We start from the raw sequence: 20,162 nt of genomic DNA, 5'->3' as shown, positions 1-20,162 counted from the left end.
CTCAGCCTTCCCATTGCTAGAACTAGATTTTTCCCATGATTTTTAATGAACCTAAATCTACTTTTACTATATAATACCAACCATCGCTTGATATTAGCCTAAAGGTTTGAAGACTTTTATTCACACAAATCCTACACATGGATATTAATAGGCATTCATTCCTGCAGATGTTTACTCATAGCTACCAAAATATGAAAGCATCTAAGATTTCCTTTAAGTGCATGGAAAAATATGGAATATGTGATGGAGAGTAAGCCAGACAGAGGAACTATTTATTTATTTTTGTTTTGTTGTTGTTGTTGTTGTTTTGGTTTTTTGAGACAGGGTTTTTCTGTGTAGCTTTGGAGCCTATCCTGGCACTCGCTCTGGAGACCAGGCTGGCCTCCAACTCAGAGAGATCCACCTGCCTCTGCCTCTGCCTCCCAAGTGCTGGGATTAAAGGCGTGCACCACCAACACCCGGCTATTTTTGTTTGTTTTTATAACCTGACCATGATTTCCCTTTCATCCTCATCTCTCATCCTCCATTCCCACCATCCCTTCAACCCCATCCACTCCTTTGCCTCTGTTTATCTTCAGAAAAGAGAAGGCCTCCCATGTTATTATTTTTTACTTTTCTTTTGTGGAGGAGGCTACAAGTATGGAAGACAGACTTAGAAGGACTGGAGAATGAGTGCGACTAGAGTGGATGATGTCAAATTCCCAAATAGTCAATTAAAAATTATGTGAAAAATAAAATAAATAACTCCTTGGGAAACTTGAGATTTGTATCTTAGCCAAACTTTATCTCAATTGAAAGAGTTAATTAGTTCTTCACTTCTTACTACTATTCATAAAATGTACATCTAGTAGCTAGTAAAATTTTGTCACTTGTATTTCTACTAGTCTTTCTCAAATGTGTCCTGTGTGTGTGTGTGTGTGTGTGTGTGTGTGTGTGTGTGTGTGTGTGTGTGTGTGTTTGTGTGAAGCTGAGACAATGAAGTAAGGAATATCTCTAGTTTAACATGGTGTGTATTAGGCGGTTAACAAGAACATTTCAGGTAAGTATTCACATTTTTTTACACTTATTTCTGTAAGATGTTTTAGGCATTTGGATTCATTGAGTTTTCACCCTAATATAGGGTATTCCTTCAAAAATTAAATTAATTAGTGTATGTGCACATAAACATTTTCCTTCTATTCAGATAATTGCTTTTTTATTCAATAAATAGAGATGAAATGGAAAAGAAATACCCAGGGCCCTGTCACTCATGCTTGTAGAGGTCCTGTTTGCTTGTATGGATGATAATGATCTGCAGAGCTGAAAGACTGTTGTTCTCATTTTCCCCACAGCTGGAAGATGACATAAGATGTCAGTCCTAATTACCTGATGGTCTGTGCATTAGCAAGGGGAAAAAATCAGCAGTTCAGTGGTGTAATCAGTGAATAATATTAGTGTGAGATCCATCAATTGACTTTGATATACAAACTGCCATAAAAAGCTCTTTAAACTGTTTTCAACATTCTTACTACCACCCAGAAATTTTAAGTATCATTATCTCATAATATTCATTCTTTTATCCCCAGTACTGAAACTGTCAAACACTCCCCCTGCTGGAAATGGTATTGAAGAGTTATTGAGATGACCAAGACATTTAGGAGATTAACTACAAGGACAGGTGCTAGACCATATTGTGATAAGTTCTGACAAAGTGATATACCCATGCACAAACCCAGTATCAGTAGAGTAGTTCTCCTTCCCTCATCCATTTCTCAGTTAATTTCACTCTTTCAGATCTTAGGGCTGGGCAAGCACTGATGTGCCTTCCATTCCCATGAGTTCTAACCTTGTTAGCTTTTTTGCTCTATTTTTCAACTTATTTAATTTCATCTAGCAAGGCCCATTTCCAAAAAAAGAAGTCAGCAAGTTATGATGAGTTGGAAATGTACTAATCTATCTGTATATTGTTTTGTGCTTGGGCATTTCCCCTACATATATGTGAACCTTGTACATCCTTAGTACCTTGAGAAGCCAGAAGGCATCAGAGACTTTGGAACTAGAGTTACAGAGAGTTGTGAGGCAGAATGTGGGACAGCTAATCCTCTGTCCTATGCAAGAGTGGCAAGGATATTTTAACTTTGGAGCCAACACTCTAGCTCCTAAACAATCTATTGTTTATACTGGAAACTTGCCTAGGGTAGTAACATACAACTATATTCCCAGTACTTGGGAAACCAGAGTAAGGTAAACCTCTGTAAGTTCAAGGCCAGTTTTGTCTACATGAAGAGAGCTAGGGGAGCAAGTGCTATAAGGTGATAAGTTATCTTCAAAGGATAACAGTAAATAAATTGAAAAATATTAAGTGCTCAATTTCCCATTCATCATCTAACACCTTTAAGTAGCCCTGGTGTAATATTGTGATTAAATTAATAAATATTTGATCAAAAATTTATTAACTGTATAGCCATGACAATTGTCTACTAAAAACTCATTTTCAATACTCTAGCAGATGCTAATGACCCCAAATCAGTTGAAGAACAAAAGTACACTGGTGGTCAGGATAGAGGGAGCAGAGAACTTACAGGGATTGATGAGTATGAGCTATGAATATTCAAGACAGTCTTGGGGCTCAGGTAACATGCATATTAAGTGAAACCACAAGAATATGCAAGAAGATGCCATGAATAAATTTCTTTTTTAAGTTGAAAAAACCCCTTTTTTTGTAAAATACAGATCATGCTCCCACCTGCCCAAATTTTTCCCATATCACCCCATAAGGTTATATGGGAGGAATTTGCTTATGCTATTTTTCTCACTTTCTCTTCAAAAAATATTTTTAAAAATCTAGAAGCACATTTTAAAAAAAACACAAAAACACTAAAATGGAAACCAAACTATACACCAAACCAAGCTAAGAAAAAAATGCCCAAAGAAAGCAGTGAGACAAAATGTCTACTAAAAAATACCACTGAGTTTGTTTGTTTGTTTGTTTGTTTGTTTGTTTGTTTTTTTGGCCAAGTACTTCTGGGCATGGAACTCATCCTGAAATATGGTTCATATACCCAGTGATAAACCAGTGTATAAGCTTAATGTTTCATTTGCTAGTGCCCATAGATGTGGATAGCTTTTTCATTAAGGGTAAATGCTAGTGTTCACTATTCCCTCACAGTGCTGAGACCCCATCTGGCTTGAACCTGTGCTGACCTTCTATAGTCTCTGTGATTTTATATATGTGTCAGTCTTGTTTTTGTATGGAATGAGCTGTTTCCTTAAAAGTCATTCATCCCCTCTGGCTCTTATAAATAGATTCCTGAATCTTGGGAGGGGTTCAATGAAGGCTACTCCTTTAGGAATTTATGCTCTAAAGGCTCTCAATCTCTGCACATTGTCAAGTAGTAGGTCTCCCATCTCCCGCAAATGGAAGCTTCTCTGATGATGGCTAAGTGAGACAGACACTGGTCTGTGCACGTAGCAGAATATGCACATTGCAGGAATCATTTTATTGGTATGTTCCTTTAGCAGATATGGTGGTTTGAATTAGTTTAGTCATTAGGTAGTGGCCCCATTTGAGAAAGATTAGATGGCCTAGGAGGTGTAGCCTTGTTGGAGTGGGTGTGGCCTTGTTGGGGGAAGTGTGTCACTGGCAGTATCCTTTTATGCTTAAAAGGCTCACACCAGGTACAGTATCTCTCTTTCTCTCTGCCTATGGATCAGAATGTAGCCTTCAGCTGCTGCCTCAGAGCCTATCTACACGTTGTCAGGCTTCCCACCATGATGATAATGACTAAACCTCTGAATCTGTAAGTAAGCCTCTAGTTAGGTGCTTTCTCTTATAAGACTTGCCTTGGTCATGGTGTCTCTTTGCAACCATAGCACAGTGACTAAGACAGGGAATAGTCATATTTGGTTTTCTTCTAGGCCCATGACTTATAGTCTCAGGTTCTTGAACACATTGGCAGTGTTAGGAATGGGTTCCATGAGATGAAACCATTGACTTTAAATTTATAAGAAAATGGTAGATTGCTTCCATTATTGTACAAATATATGTTATAGGCACATCACTGTTGTACATCCCAAGGTTTATAATTGAGTTAGTTCTTACCTTTCTCATCTAGTAGCATGCCAGTACCATGAAAGTTACTCAGTAGGGTTAAACCTTCTAGTTAGGCACCAACTAAAGTTCTCTGGGTTCAGCAAGATATATAGGTGCTGTCTTCAGCAATAGGTCTTTTTCCATCAGAGTATGCAGAGTAACCAACAGCCTTGACAATATCCTGTGACTTTTTGGAGGTTCCCATGGGAACTGTACAATATGTACCACATCAAAGGAATATAATTTTGAACCAGTTAAAATTCAAATAATGTAAATAATGGAGGTATTGCAATTTTCTTACAGGAACTTCTGCTGATTATAACAAAACAACACAGATGGCATTTAAAGTGTGATGATGGTTCAGCAAGATTATTCTGATTTCCTTAAAGGAAACAGACATTAAGTATACAAACTGTCACATTTTCCAAAGACATTAATACAAAACATGGGGTGGGCTCTGAGATTATCAGACAAAGTATATTTAGGAGCTAATATTCACTAATTACTTGGGACTGTGGGTATATGTGTAGAGAAGCAAAATAGTGTTTCTTAGTTTGATAAATAAGTGAAAGAATTAACCATTTCTAATCTAGGAAATCCAGCACAAATGTACACTTAGAGATGTCTGCTCTGTGATATTTGCATAATGAATGAAGAGAACATCAATATACCTTTTCTGAGACTTACCAATTAACATTTTCATTTTCTGCTCTCTGACACATACTCACAAATATGCATGTTTTAGCTAAATTGCAGATATTTTGACATTTAAGTCCTAAATATTTCAGCATATATAACATAGACACAGTTTAACACAGAAATAAAGTTTTTAAGTTATTCAAGAAGGGTAAAACAGGTCAATACTTTTATACAGTATTAAATTTACCCAATTATCCTAATTATAGTTATTACATCTATTTAATTGTTCTTATATTGGCATACATCTACAGACATATACAAACCTTATCTTACAATTGTTTTATAAAGAATAGTTAAAAATTGTACATGTAAGTGTAGTCCTCACCTCTCATTAAGGAAACTCCTTTATAAAACAGAGGAGGACCATTACTTAAAACCACACCCAATCAAAATTCGGGATGGTATATCCCAGTCCCAATGAATGCATCTACAACATAACTACTTCACCTAAATCTCAGCGTTCAATGTAGAAGAAGTGGGTGGGAAGATTGTAAGAGCCAGGGGAGCAGGGACTTTGCTATGAAATTGTGTCTTCAGAATTTAAAAAAGCTCTACCATGCAGTCTCATCAACATGGCTGCCTATATGTGACCTGAATAAGGAAAACACCAATGGACATGCTAACATAAGGCCTCAACAATAGAAAAAACTCCAGGAAACTAAGAAATGCTAAGAGAAAGAGAAATAGTCCTTCCCATGGAAAAGTACATTAATTAGTTATCCAATATCATCTTTTGGCATTCTATCCTCCCTAGCTGTGTTTTTTTTTTTATCAGTATTATAGTACCACGAATTTAGCACACACACACATCACACACACACACACACACACACACACACACACACACACACATATATATATATATATATATATATACATATATATATATATATATATGTATATATATATAGTGAATTTAGCATATAGACTATATCGTGAATTCCATCATGATACAGAGTTTTGAACTTCATCAGAAAATGTCTGGCAACTCAATAACTTCTCTAACACTGTTATACCAGTAGACACACCTTACGTGGCAGGTTGTTTCTATAATGTTCATGATTCACAGCTGAGAAAGACATTTGATAATTTTTTTCATCAGTAGCCTGTGTAGCACCTTCTGGCACTATGAAAGATAGCCAGCAAGGACAGAACTTTTAGCTTAGCTCCAAACTGAGCTCTCTATGTTCTGCAACCAAGGTGTGTGAAGTCTTAAGAAATAGTGTCTTGCTATCTAGTTACAGTGAATAAGCATGAGAAATAGCAATGGCTTGTATTGTTTGGGGAGACTTTGTATCCTCCTTGAATAATGAAAGTTAGAGAGGTGTCTCACATTTGACACTGGAAATTTCATTTAATCAGCAATGTCTTCTGAGACATTGAATCATGATAATGTTGATCATTCAACATTGCAGGATATTTCCACTCAACCTTTTTTTAAAAAAAATTTAATCATCCTAAAACTAATATAATTCTCTATCTTTTAAATAATATTGCCCCTGTTAGTTAGTTCTTTCCCTATCCTGCCTCCAGTCCCATTTCCCACTAATTTTTTCCACCCCCATATTACTCCATCTATATGCACTTTACATGTATTCTACATTGTTTTAATGCCCCCACACTACTAAAGTCCATTCCATTCTCCTTGGCCTCTACAGACACTCCGAGTAAACATAAAACCTAAAGCTAGGATCCATCAATAAGAGAAAGCATGAAACATTTGTCTTTCTGAGACTGGGTTATGTTGTTTGGGATAATATTTTCTAGTTCCATCAAGTTTACTACAATTTAATTTTTCTTTACAGATGAATAAAATTCCCCTTTTTTATGTACCATGTTTCATTATCTATTCATAAGTTAGTGGACAGATAGAGCAATTCCATTTCCTAATTACTGTGACTACAGAATCATTGAAAAGGTCAGAGCAAGTATCAGCATAATGAGAAAGAGTGGTAGAAATATATGACTAAGAGTTATACAGCTGGCTTGGTTGTGTTTTGAGAAATATACACACTGATTTCCATAGTGGCCTCAGCAGTGTTTCTCTTTTCCCAGATTCTCACCAGAATTTGTTATCCCCTCTACCCAGGCCGCTCCATTTCCTTATTATTATTTTTTAAAGAATAGTCATGCTGACTTGAGTGAGATTGATTCAAAGCAGTTATAATATTCATTTCCCTTACAACTAATGATGTCAAAAACTCTTTAAAATATTATTATCCACTTGTATTTTTCTTTCAAGAACACACTGTTCAGTTTCATTGTCCAGTTTTTTTTCATTAAGTTGCTTATATTTTAGAAACATTTTTAGTTATTTTATATTACAGTTATTAATCCTTCTTTTGAAATATTGAAAATATAAAAGTTCCACAAAAGTATTTCAATGTTTCTTCTGTGTATACTCATTTGCATACATTGGCATATTCTTCCTGTCTGATTAAGGTAGACAGAGTCCATTTCATGATTTTCTCCTTCCAACATAATTCTTTCAGCGTCATGAATAGTTATTATCCATAATCTATAAAGTATTTGGGTTTATTTTTACTTCTTTTGTTAAAATGATCAGATTTGTATTTTCACACATATATACATACAGAGAAAAACACATGTCAACACACAGACACACACATTAATATGTAAAAATGAAGTTCTTAATTGGTTTAGACAATAAAAGGCCAGAGTCAGATATAGATGGAAATGCTGAGAGATCAGAGAGAAGGAGCAAGCCACAGCACACCTTACCTCCTAAGTGTTTCCACAGGAAAAAAAAGTGATTTCCTGTTCCTGCTTATATTCTGATTCTGCCAAGCTATGTCCTAGCTTGACCTCTATGGTTAACTAGTGGCAAACTCCCTTCTCTGACTCCCAGACAGGCTTGATTTGTTCAAGAAATGTATCACCACATTAATATTTAGCAGTTTAAGGAAATTGGTAATTTAAAAAATGATGTTTGAGTTAGTGTGGAGTTGCAAGCTGTTACTATCCAAGTGCTTGGGTTACAGACACACACAATTCATGCCTGGCTGTGTTGTATTTAAAGTAAAGATCTTTAAAATATGTGTTTAGGAGTTTCTTACATATTAAATATTTCTTACATAATTGGCATTTTAAAATTTCATCCTATAAATGTTTCAATTGCTTTTATTTATTTTAATTACTTTTTCTTTTTAAATAAAGTTCATGTTTGGCAATTTCATATGACATTTGTTTTGATACATGAAGTTAGAGCGTTTTAACATCTATAATTACTTATCTCCAAATAGTTTATTAATAAGTCACTCTTGATAATTTAATGCTGGCCTGAGGGTACACTGGCTAAATTCTTGGTTCCCACTTAAATGTAAAATGATACATGTCTTAATTTAATTGCCATAATTCATCAAACTGTACATTATAGATGATTACCATGTATAATACTGTGTGCAAGTTCTATAATCAGTAAAGTTGGCCTAAACTATCATAGGACTCTACTGCACAGTCCCAGTGACTAATGGTTCAAAATAATTGTTTTAATTAGTGGGGATTTTATTGACTCTTAAAGGTAAGTATATTTACAAAGTTGTGGATCTCTACTGAAATTCACTTCTATTATATTGAAGATGAGACCATCAATGAAATAACATACATTTCCCAGAACTGTTGATTTCTGTTTTCATACAACTTAATAGAACCTTTCTACTGTCTAAATATATTTCTTTATTCATCAAGCCCTTGGATGCCTTTCTCTTACTAGTTACTTGTTATATAGCATACCACTTACTATCTTGAAGCTAAATCTTAAATTTTATTAGTCTCATATTTCTTTTATGTGGGTGGATGTTGCAACGTGTGTATATGATGTGTACATGTGTGTGTGTGTATGTGTGTGTGTGTGTGTGTGTGTGTGTATGTGTGCTTGTGAATATTGGTAAACATGTTCTGTGGTACACAGGTTGAGGACAGAGGGCAACAGTGGCTGCCAGGCCTCACCTTCTACCTTGTTTTAGACAGGGACCATTTTGTTATTTTCCTGCTTCTTTTATAGGTGCTAGAATTACAGACATACAAATTATGTTTTAACATGGGTTCTGGAGATTTGAACTCAGGTCTTTACACCTGAATGACAAATACTTTTACCCATAAAACCATCTTTTCAATCCTGACTCTCACATTTACATGGTTAACTAGTCTGGTGCTTACTGATGTTTTGCAGGTAAAACTACACAGAGAACTCTACAGATTGTAGCCACAATGGCTTATACATATACAGCTAGAGAAGTTAGCTGTCATTTTGGGAGTCCGGTTAGCTATATTCCCTTTCTCTCCACAGATCAAAAATATCAATGATGCATATCTAAATTCATAGAATATGGGCAGAGGAAATAAATACTTGATTGATAAGAGTGCCTGTTATACAATTGGAGGGTCTGAGTTTGGATCCCCAGAACCCACATAAGAACCACCAAAGCATACAGTACCTATAATCCTACTGCTGAGGAAATAGAGACAGGGGGATCCCTGGAGCTCTATCAAATGGGTCTACATCTAGAACAATCAGCTGCTGAATCAGTAATCTATAGGTTCAATGAAAGACCCTGTTGTGATGCATGTGCACACATATGGACTTCCAAAACACACATAGCACAAAGACTTTGGATGAGTCTTTGCCTCTGAATAATAAGAGTAACAGAGGTTTTGTGGTCACATTTAACTGGACAGAATCTTTTCTTCTCCTCTATTACACAGTACCTGCCTTTGTATGAGCGGAGTGAATCAACTTAGACAGAATGGTGTATGGGATTCATCAAACCTTTTTATTAGGCTACACGTGTACCTTTCATCTCTCTATTCATGTTACTTTGTCTCTCTCACACACATATGAAACAGTTCTATTGTATATTTAAGCATCACAGGGTTTTGTGTTCTCTTGTGATTCACACACATAATACTGAAGAAGGACTCAGTAGCACATCTTATTTTGATAGTTTACCACTGTCTAGAGTTGTTAGAGATCAGCCAGCTGCCTGATTTCCAACCCAGCAAACTGTATTTTTGGGGCTTTCTAAATTATGCTTAGAAAGTCATTTGGATGTCAGTCTTAGATTTAATGTTTATTTTCTGTTATTGAAAAGGCAGATCCATATCTGCCAGCATTTTATTTTCTCAGGAGGTATTTTTTCTACTTTATTAGGTGAACTTTTTATCTAAAAGTAATCTCATGTGATGACTCACAAATTACAGTTACACTGTAGGATATGTGACTTCAATCTTTTAAATTCTTACAATGGTTCTGGTGATGTTTACTCTTCCTCTGCTAATCATGTCCTTAGGACCTACAGCTTGTGGCAAGGGCAGTGCCAGCTAGATTCCTAATAATGACAGCACCCTAGTCTTGGTTTCATTTTCATTGTCAGGTAATCATCATTCAGCTTCTGTGTCTGCAGGTAAGCAAGATACTGGCTGAAATCCTCTAATCTGATCCTTAAAAAAGTGATCTAATCATGCTATCCCTGGTGCCAATGCCTACATGCCATTTCTACTTTTGGCCAATTTATCACCATTAATAATCCCTCATATAATGTGTTTTTAATGCAAATGTAAGGCAGACAAAATCCACTCAAGTGGGAAAGACCTAAATATCATATTGTTCCATGGGTGTAAGCATAAAGCCAGTGCATTTAAAACAACGGTCACTTTCCCTTTTTGCTCTGGTGGTGTCTTTTAGTTCATGTATATATTGAAAGGGTAGGGATAGAGCAAGCATTCATCTCTTTGGAGAGAAGATCTCTGTTAATAATGGAAATCTCCTAGGACACGTGTGACTAAAGCCATTTTATAAAGTTGTGCATCACATGGAGAAACTAGTCATAAAGCTGCAGAAGCAGCACTGGACCGAACCAAGCCCTCTGAATGTGGGTGCCAGCTAGGAGGCCAGGGCAGTCTATGGGGCCTCTAACAGTAGAACCAGTCTTCAACCCTAGAGCACAAATGGACTTTGGGAGCCCATTCCCTATGAAGGGATACTGTTGCAGCCCAGATACAGCAAGGAGGGCCTGGGCCCTCCCTCAAATGATATGACAGACTTTGAAGGTCCCTGATGGAGGGCCTCACTGTCCCTGGGGAAGAGTTGGGGAAGTCGGTGGGGAACATGGGAGGATGGGAGGGGGAGGGAATGGAGGGGATGGATATTTAAATATGAGTGGTAATTAAAGAAGTTACATAAAAAATAAACAAAAACAAAACAAAAGATACTTCAAATGAGGATTGGTGTACACAAAGTGTTCACATTTTTGTAGCTGAGAACATATATTAACACAGAAACCACATTAGTCATTCTATTTTCAGTTATTGAGGTTATCATTGTCTAACATTATTTTGTTCTCAAAGTAATATGTAATAGTAGGTAGTCCAAAGGGCTTGTATCATGATTTAATTAATGTATGTAAAATCAATGCAAAAATGCTTTTTATGGACTGTGTACCATGTTCTGCAAAGTCACTGTGAGCAGGTAGTATTCCTGTTTTGTTAAATTATAGAAAGCACTGCCTAAGGAGACACATTCAAGAACTCTTCCCATAGGTGATACATTCATATAAAGGCTTGCAAATGAAAAAACAAACAAATAACAAAACAAAATAAAAATCCTTGACATCATAGAAGAATAAGAAGAAATCTGTAGAGTATTCATTTATTCACATAATGACTTCAAGTATGTGTTCAATGTGCATAAAGACTAATGTTGCATTAGCATAGTTAACATCTTAGCATAAAAAATACCTTGTACTTTTAATTAATTCCTGCCAGACACATTCATATTACTGTCTTTACTCTCTTCAAAACTTAGAAAATTATATACAGTTGCCTGAACAGAGTAAGGCCAGTAGGAAATGGAAGAATATTATTTCTGCTGGATTATAGAAAAGTAAAGCTGTGTGATAAGGAAATTAGGATGTTTTCAAGATTCAATATTCTATTTATTTCCTCTAGTTTATCTTCAGTGGAAATAAATTCATCAAGAAAAGAAAAGATATTCACCAACCTCACATCTGACAGAGGGCTGATCTTCAAAATATACAAAGAACTCAAGAAGCTAGTCTCCAGAACACCAAATAATCCAATTAAAAAGTGGGGTACAGAACTAAATAGACAATTCTCAATAGAGGAATCTAAATGGCTGAAAGACTCACAAGAAAGGGTTCAACATCCTTAGCCATCAGGGAAATGCAAATCAAAACAACTCTGAGATACCATCTTACTCCTGTCAGAATGGCCAAAATCTAAAACACCAATGACAGTTTATGCTGGAGAGGATGTGGAGAATGGGGAACACTCCTCCATTCTGGGTGGAAGTGCCAACCCATACAGCCATGTTGGAAATCAGTATGGCGATTTCTCAGGAAAATGGGAATGAGTCTACCACAAGATCAGCAATTCCACTCTTAGGCATATACCCAAAAGAAGCACATTCATACAACAAGGACATCTGTTCAAGGATGTTCATCACAGCATTATTTGTAATAGCCAGAACCTGGAAGCAACCTAGATGCCCCTCAACTGAAGAATGGATAGAGAAAATGTTGTACATTTAAACAATGGAGTACTACTCAGCGGAAAAACGAAAAAAAAAAATGGAATCTTGAAATTCACAGGCAAATGGAGGGAACTAGAAGAAACCATTCTGAGCGAGGTAACCCAGTCACAAGAAGACAAACATGGTATGTACTCACTCATATATGAATTTTAGACATAAAGGATTACCTGCCTACAATCCACACTTCCAGTAAACAGGAGGACCCTAAGAGAGACATATATGGTGCCCTGGAGAAGGGGAAAGGGACAAGATCTCCTGAGCAAATTGGGAGCATGGGGGGGGCGGAGAGGGTACTAGGAGAATGAGAAGGGGAGAAATGGAGGGGTGAGGAGGACCTGATGGGGCAGGGAGGTTGAGTTTGGAGAACAGAAGAGAGCAAGATAAGAGACACCATAATAGCGGGAGTGATTATAGGTTTAAAGAGAAATCAGGCACTCGGGAAATGTCTGGAGAGCTACAAGGATGACACCAACTGGCAATCTAAGCAACAGAGGAGAGGCTACCTTAAATGCCCTCCCCTGATAATGAGATTGATGACTAACTTATATGCCATCCTACAGCCTTCATCCAGCAGCTGGTGGAAGTAGAAGCAGACATCCACAGCTAAACGTAGAACTGAAGTGAAACCCAGTTGTAGAGAGGAGGACGGATGAGGAAAGGGGTCCATACCAGACTGGTGAAACCCACAGAAACAGCTGACCTGAACAAGGGAGAGCTCTTGGTCCCCAAACTGATAGCTGGGAAACCAAATTGGGATTGATCCAGACACCCAGAATGTGGGTGTCAATGAGGAGACCTCAGAAATCTATGGGGCCCCTTATAGTGGATCAGTACTCATCCCTAGCATAGGAATGGAATTTGGGAGGCCATCCCACATGGAGGGATACTCCCTGAGCCTAGACACAAGGGGGTAGACCTAGGCCCTATCCCAAAGGATATGACAGACCCTGAAGATCCCCTATGGAAGGCATCACCATCCATGGGAATCAGAAAGGGTATGGGATACCTAGGGTGTTAGTTGTGGGGGGGCACAGGGTTAGGAGGGGAGGGAAAGGGACCTGGGATTGACATGTAAAATAATTTTATTTCTAATTAAAATAAAAAATGTAAAAAGATGTAGTTGTGTTATGATAAATCTTTCTGCCATATGCTGCTGAGCCCTACTGCCATGTGTGTGCTCTGTGCCAGCCGCCTGCCTGAGTTAGGGCCCCAATTAATGCACAGAGAGACTTGTATTAGGTACAATGCTGCTTGGCCAATGACGAGGATTTCTCATCTGTTAGCTCAGTCTTAATTATCATAAATCTATATATTTTATAAGACTTACCTTATAGAGGATGCCTTCTGCTGTCACCTTCTCTTGCCAGTGGACCACACTGCACTGCTGGAGGAAGAGCAGAGGGGAAAAGGGACACTTTCTGTTTCTCTTTTCTTAAATATGAGTCTCCTTGTTATGTCACTTCCTGCCTGGAACATCATTTCTCTACTACATTTCCCAGAATCCTCTTTGACTCCTAGTCCTGCCTAACTTGCTGTCTCATTGGCCAAACAGTATTTTATTCAATAATCAATAAGATGAAATACACAGTACATTCCTCATCATCTCCTCTTTTCTGTCTAAATAAAAAGGATAATTTATCTTTTATAGTAACTGAAGAAAACTATAAACATAACTATCTGCTCTTCCTCCAGCAATGCAATGTGATCCACCAACAAGAGAGGGTGGCAGCAAAAAGGCATCCTCTATAAGATAAGTCTTATAAAATATATAGATTTTATGGTAATTAAGACTGAGCTAACAGATGAGAAATCCTAGTAATTGGCCAAGTAGCTTTGTACCGAATATGTACAAATACGTGGTGGGTAGAACTCGGGCGGCTGGCAGAGACTGCCCACGTGGCGGTAGGGCTCAGGTGGCTTTGGCAGAAAGATTTATCATAACATAGTTGTATTTCAAACATTTTTTTTCTTTTTGTACAATGGTATTAGAAATTAGGTAGCAGAACCTTAGTCCTAGAGGGACACAAATGTTTTCTATCTTATTTGCAAAAAATACATCTTAAGCTTTCCTTTTGTTTTGATAATAATCTAATTTATTTGTTTGTTCAACAGATCACATAAATTTATTTTGTTATCTCAATACTCCTATTTACCTTAGAGTCTTCATTTACTACTATGATCCAGTAGTGATATCATGCATTGTCTGCTATCATTGATTTTAAAATCATCTCAGTTAATGTTTATGGAGATAGTGAACTAAAACTTTTTCATATTGTATCATTTCTCTAAATTCTATCTCTACAGTTTTTATGTACTTAAGCTATTGAATCTATGAGAATATATACTATAGTGAGACCCTTAGCTTGTCAATTAGAGCTTCAAACTTTTGAATATTTACAAATAAGCAAGTTAATGCCTTAAACCTGAGTTTCACTTTTTTAAAAGGAAGAATTTCTCCATTCCTTCCTTCATTTATTCATTTTTTAGGATTTTTCCTGTTCACTTATAAATATTTGATATTTACCTATTGCACTCCTATGAATAAAATATAAAAATGAAGAATACATGTACACGTGAATATAACATTCAAGGAATATTTACCATGGCTTCATTGCTTTTCCAATTCTGTGAAAATCCAGAAGAAGGCAAATGATTGAAAATATGTAAGTCCAAGTAATGTTTGTACCTAAGTTATAAAATACAAAATCTAAAAGGAATTACAGAAAACCACATTCTCTAGACATGCCTTCAGAATTTTATTTTTGACCAACTACAAACTGACTTCTCTGAAGTACTTGATTAAAGTTCCTACTTATTAGATTAAAACATTAAAAAGCATACTAGCTATGTTTTTTTCCTAATTTATTTCCATGGAATGTACTTGTAGGAAACTAAAGACAGGCTAGTTTGGTGCATGTTTAAGCTTTAGGTCTGGCGATGAGTAAGTTAAGCCTTGTTTAAATAATTAAGTAATTTGGTCTTTGCCAACTCATACTTTAATTAAATTTATATCAATAAAGATAATACAGCATAAATAATATTACAGTGGATTTAATGTTCAATCCTATACTATTTAGATTGGGATAATTAAACTTGGCATATTTATTAAAGAAAAAACACATCAATTTAGGATTCATCTTTAATGAATCCATTTGGTGGTAAAAATCTTTTGCATTAAAAATTTAAAACAGCTTATGAATATATTTTATTTCCTCAAATATACTAATGAATATTTAATATAAAACAAATGTTCAGTTTTAATTCTTCTTAAAGTGTGTTTGTGTGGGGGATATATGTAAATGTGTTAGTACATCCTCTTAAACTGCCTACTGTGTACAAAATAAATAAGTAAAGTCATCCAAGTGATTAGTATTTGTGGACATCAAAAGTTTTAAAACTTTTTCCATATAGGTAAAATAGGGAATCTCAAATTCATGAAGTTAGGGAAAAGGTCAGACAGATTTGAAAAGTTTCTCATATCTTTATACGGTAAAGGCCAGGAAACCTACATCTTCAAATACTCTGCTTTCAATGAGATGCTTTGTGCTTTAAGTATTGAAGCGGACATATGAAATCTCCATTTCCCTTAGATTAATGTAAGTTCATGTTTTAAAATAGCATTGACATATCCTTAAATAATTTAGCTAAAATGTAAAACACACCTTCAGTATAATCATGAATTAATCTGTTTCTAAACTAACTTTAAGATAGCATAGACTGGTCTCTTCCATCTCATCACACCTTGGAGATCCATCAAGGTCTGAGGTCTGCTGTGCATTATGACATCTCTCCATGACTGTATTGACTTGCTTTTGCTTTCTGGTTCCCTTGTTCTTGGGCCAAATATATATATGATACTATGTGAATTGCTTCTCAAATTACACATTTGTTTTCCAGAATAAAAATTATCTTTTCCTTAATTAGGATTCAAATTCTATTCTGCTAATTGGAGACACCCACCACAAAAAATAGCAAAGGTCACATGGTACACTTGGCATATCTCAGATACCCAATTTACCAAGGTTAACATTTCTTGTTTTTATTTATGCTGTCTCTTACTACAATGAATTTTAATCAATCTCTGCCAACTTATGACCTGATAGATTATTATATCACTCATCTTAATTCAGTTTTGAAATTTAATTGTCTTATTTAGAAAATAAAACTCCTGGACTTGCCCAGTAAATAACAATACATGGTGTATACATTTCCCATCCCCTGCTAACCTACATAATGTTTTCAGGTTGAAGATAATATAACAAAGAACCGGGACTTTATCTAGTATATAGGCCATATTCTAAATCCAAGAGCAATGATGTATCCAGCTGACCAGACTTGGCCTTCACATTGAGTTTATTAAGTCATTTTGGGCATTCATTATAATTATTCCCACAGTTTAATAACACTTTCTATTTAGCCCTTTTCATCAATAAAACTGTACTTAGAAATAGTTTGTGTATTTTATCCAAGAACATGGGAGATCCTTCTATTTTCTGGCATCTCTTTAATTTCTTTCTTTAAAAACTCAACATCCTTATGATTCAGGTCTTTCACTTGTTTGGTTAGCATTACTCCAAGGTATTTTATGTTGTTTGTGGCAATTGCAAAGGGTGATATTTCTCTGATTTCTTTCTCAGAGTGTTTATCATCTTTATACAGTAGGGCTACTGATTTTTTTTTAGTTAATCTTGTATCCTACCACTTTGCTGAAGGTGTTTATCAGCTGTAGGAGTTCCCTGGTAGAGTTTTCAGGTCACTTACATAAACTATTATATCATCTGCAAATAGTGAAAGCTTGACTTCTTCCTTTCCAATTTGTATCCTCTTGATCTCCTGTTGTTGTCTTATTGCTCTAGTTAGAACTTCAAGGACAATATTGAAGAGGTATGGAAAGAGTGGACAGCTTTATCTTCTTCCTGATTTTAGAGGAATCGCTTTGAGTTTCTCTCCATTTAGTTTGATGTTGGTTGTTGGCTTGCTGTATATTGCTTTTATTATGTTTTGGTATGTTCCTGTTATCCCTGATCTCTCTAAGACCTTTATCATGAAGGTTTGTTGGACTTTGTCAAAGGATTTTTCATCATCTAGTGAGATGATCATGTGGTTTTCCTTTTTCACTTTGTTTATAGGGTGGATTACATTCGTAGAGTTTTGTATGTTGAACCATCCTTGCATCCCTGGGATGAAGCCTACTTGATCATTGAAGATTTCTCTGATGTGTTCTTAGATTTGATTTGCCAGTATTCTACTGAGTATTTTTGCGTCAATCTTCATAAGGGATATTGGTCTGTACTTCTCTTTCTTAGTTGTGTCTTTGTGTGGCTTGGGTATCAAAGTGATTGTAGCCTCATAAAAAGAGTTTGGCTATGACCCTTCTGCTTCTAGTATGTGGAATATTTAGAGGAGAATTTGTATTAGCTGTTCTTTGAAATTCTGGTAGAATTCTGCACTACACTGAAGCCATCTGGCCCTGGGCTTTTTTTATTTTTTTATTTTTGGGGGGAGACTTTTGATGACTGCTTCTATTTCAATAGGAGTTATCGGTCTATTTAATTTGCTTATTTTGGTAAGATATATCTATCCAGAATATTGTCCATTTCCTTTAGATTTTCAAATTTTGAGGAATACAGGTTTTCAAAGTATGACCTGATGATTCTCTGGATTTCCTCAGTGTCTGTTATGTCCTCCTCCTCATTTCTTATTTTATTAATTTGCATGTTCACTCTCTGCCATTTGGTAAGTTTGGATAAAGGTTTGTCTATCTTGTTGATTTTCTCAAGGAACCAACTATTCGTTACAATGTTTCTTTGTATCATTTTCCTAGTTTCTACTTTATTGACTTCAGCCCTCAATTTGATTATTTCCTGGCGTCTACTCCCCTGGGGGTGCCTTGGCTTCTTTATATGCTGGAGCTTTCAGTTGTGCTGTTGTATTTTATTAAAGTAGAGGATGATTAGGAAAAAGAAAAAGTAACAAGCAAGGCTTATATATCAAGTGTATTTTCTTTCTTTGCAGCAGTGCAGCAGTTACATTCCTCTTAACTACTGTTTACAATAATTATATTATACTTTTCTCAAGAATAACATGAACATGTGAATCTCTACATATGCTTCCATCAGTTACTGGGTAAAGGGTCTTTGATGACAATTAGGGTAGTCACCAATCTGATTATAGTAGATGGCCAGTTCAGGCAGCCTCTCCCCAATTGCTAGAGGTCTTAGGTGGGGTCATCCTTGTGGATTCTAGGGAGTTTCCCTGGCACCAGGTTTCTCCCTAACTGAAATGTTGTCCCCATCAAGATGTTTCTTTCTTTACTCTCTCTGTCAGCTCTACCCTCAAAATGACCTTCCATGCCCAGACTCCCCAACCTACTCCCTCAAGTTTCCATCTCCCCAAACCCCATACCTCTCTTCTGTTTGCATACAATTATGATCCATTTAAAATGTTAAAACCAAATTTACTACATGAGTTTTTAGAAAACTGACAAAGCTTCTCTAAAGGATTGACTTAAATGTAAAGTCAGAACCAATCTGGGTGCTGGAGAGATAACTGTAAAGAGAGATGAGTTCTGGTACACATATTTGGAAGGGTTTGAGTTGACTTCATGTACTTGACAACAATGGAAGGAATGAATCTGTCTAAAACCGTTGCACAATGGAAATAGGTTTACCCAGTAGGAAGCCAGTGAAATAACCTGAGACAAAAATAAAGACAGTCTGAATGGGGAACTAGAGGACATGATGATGGGTTTTGTTTTACACACTGAAGCACACACTCATTCTGTCTTATTCCAGGTTGCAGGTTGGTGAGAGACGAAAAAGGTCAAACTGATCTCAGTCATGTTAACCTTCTCTTGTTATACAAACCTGGTGCTTGCTGTCAGGGGACTCAAAATTCTCTCACCAAGCAATGATGAGTAAACAAGCACATTATTTTGAATATAATAAAATATAATTTATTTTACTTGTAATGTTTTCATTTTTATTCATGTGTATGCATGTATGCCTGTGTTTATTTATGTCACATGTATATAGATGCCTGTGAAAGCCAGAAGATGCCACCAAATCTCCTAGAGCTTGCTTTATAGGCAGGTGTGAGTTGCCAAATGTGGGTGCTGGTAACCAAACTCTGGTCCTCTAAAAGAACAGCAAGTGGTCTTAGCCATGGGACTACCTTTCTGGCCCCATATTGTGAGTTTTTATGATGTATTTTTTATGAAACATGTAATCATACTTACTAAACAAGGTCTTGTAACCAGTAAGTGTTTAAGGAGCCTCTATGAATAATAATGAAGTATTCTCATCATTTTCAGTTTTCATAATATACTAATCCATATGCATGATATTAAAGATGGCCACGACACATTGCAGTACTACAAATGATATTGTCACTTTGAATGCTTTGTTGAAATATATGTGTTTGTGGTTCTTAGTGTCTATTTTCATGATCCCAGAATTAACTGCTCCCTGCACCAAGAGATTTCCTCTGCTTTATGCATGGGAGGTTTTGAAAGATTTGGCTTCCTTGCTAGATGTGGCAGATAGGAGAGCCATGGCTGCCTCGTGCACTAGTGGAGGAAGAGTCAGGATACCCTGCTGCTTGGGGACAGGAGTGCCTTTTATTTTTCTTTTCTTCCCTGGTCTTCATTAGCATTGGTGACTCAGGCTGGCTCCATTTTTCATCCAAGGTTTTCTTTCAAGTTACTAATCAATAACTCGTTAATGAAGCCAGAAAAAGAGAACGAAGCATTCTTAAATGTCCACTCCTACTCCCAGAAACAAACAAACAAGCCTGGAGCTTCACAGAAGAAATCATTCAGCT

The 20,162-nt window shown here is 36.3% G+C and overlaps 1 long non-coding RNA gene across 1 annotated transcript in view; it reads right to left on the bottom strand.

Annotated features, from left to right (window-relative positions):
- The window catches only part of LOC113834246, a 50,190-nt gene extending 36,406 nt beyond the window's left edge, over positions 1-13,784 (bottom strand). Inside the window, exon 1 of the long non-coding RNA XR_003482641.2 lies at positions 13,669-13,784. This is a non-coding gene — a long non-coding RNA (uncharacterized LOC113834246). The remainder of the gene's footprint in view (positions 1-13,668) is intronic.
- Between the last annotated feature and the right edge of the window lie 6,378 nt (positions 13,785-20,162).

This window comes from Cricetulus griseus, chromosome 2, assembly GCF_003668045.3.
Source record: "Cricetulus griseus strain 17A/GY chromosome 2, alternate assembly CriGri-PICRH-1.0, whole genome shotgun sequence".
Lineage (NCBI taxonomy): Eukaryota > Metazoa > Chordata > Mammalia > Rodentia > Cricetidae > Cricetulus > Cricetulus griseus.
Note: the sequence above shows the minus strand (reverse complement) of the source record. Positions and strands in the feature narration are given on the sequence as shown.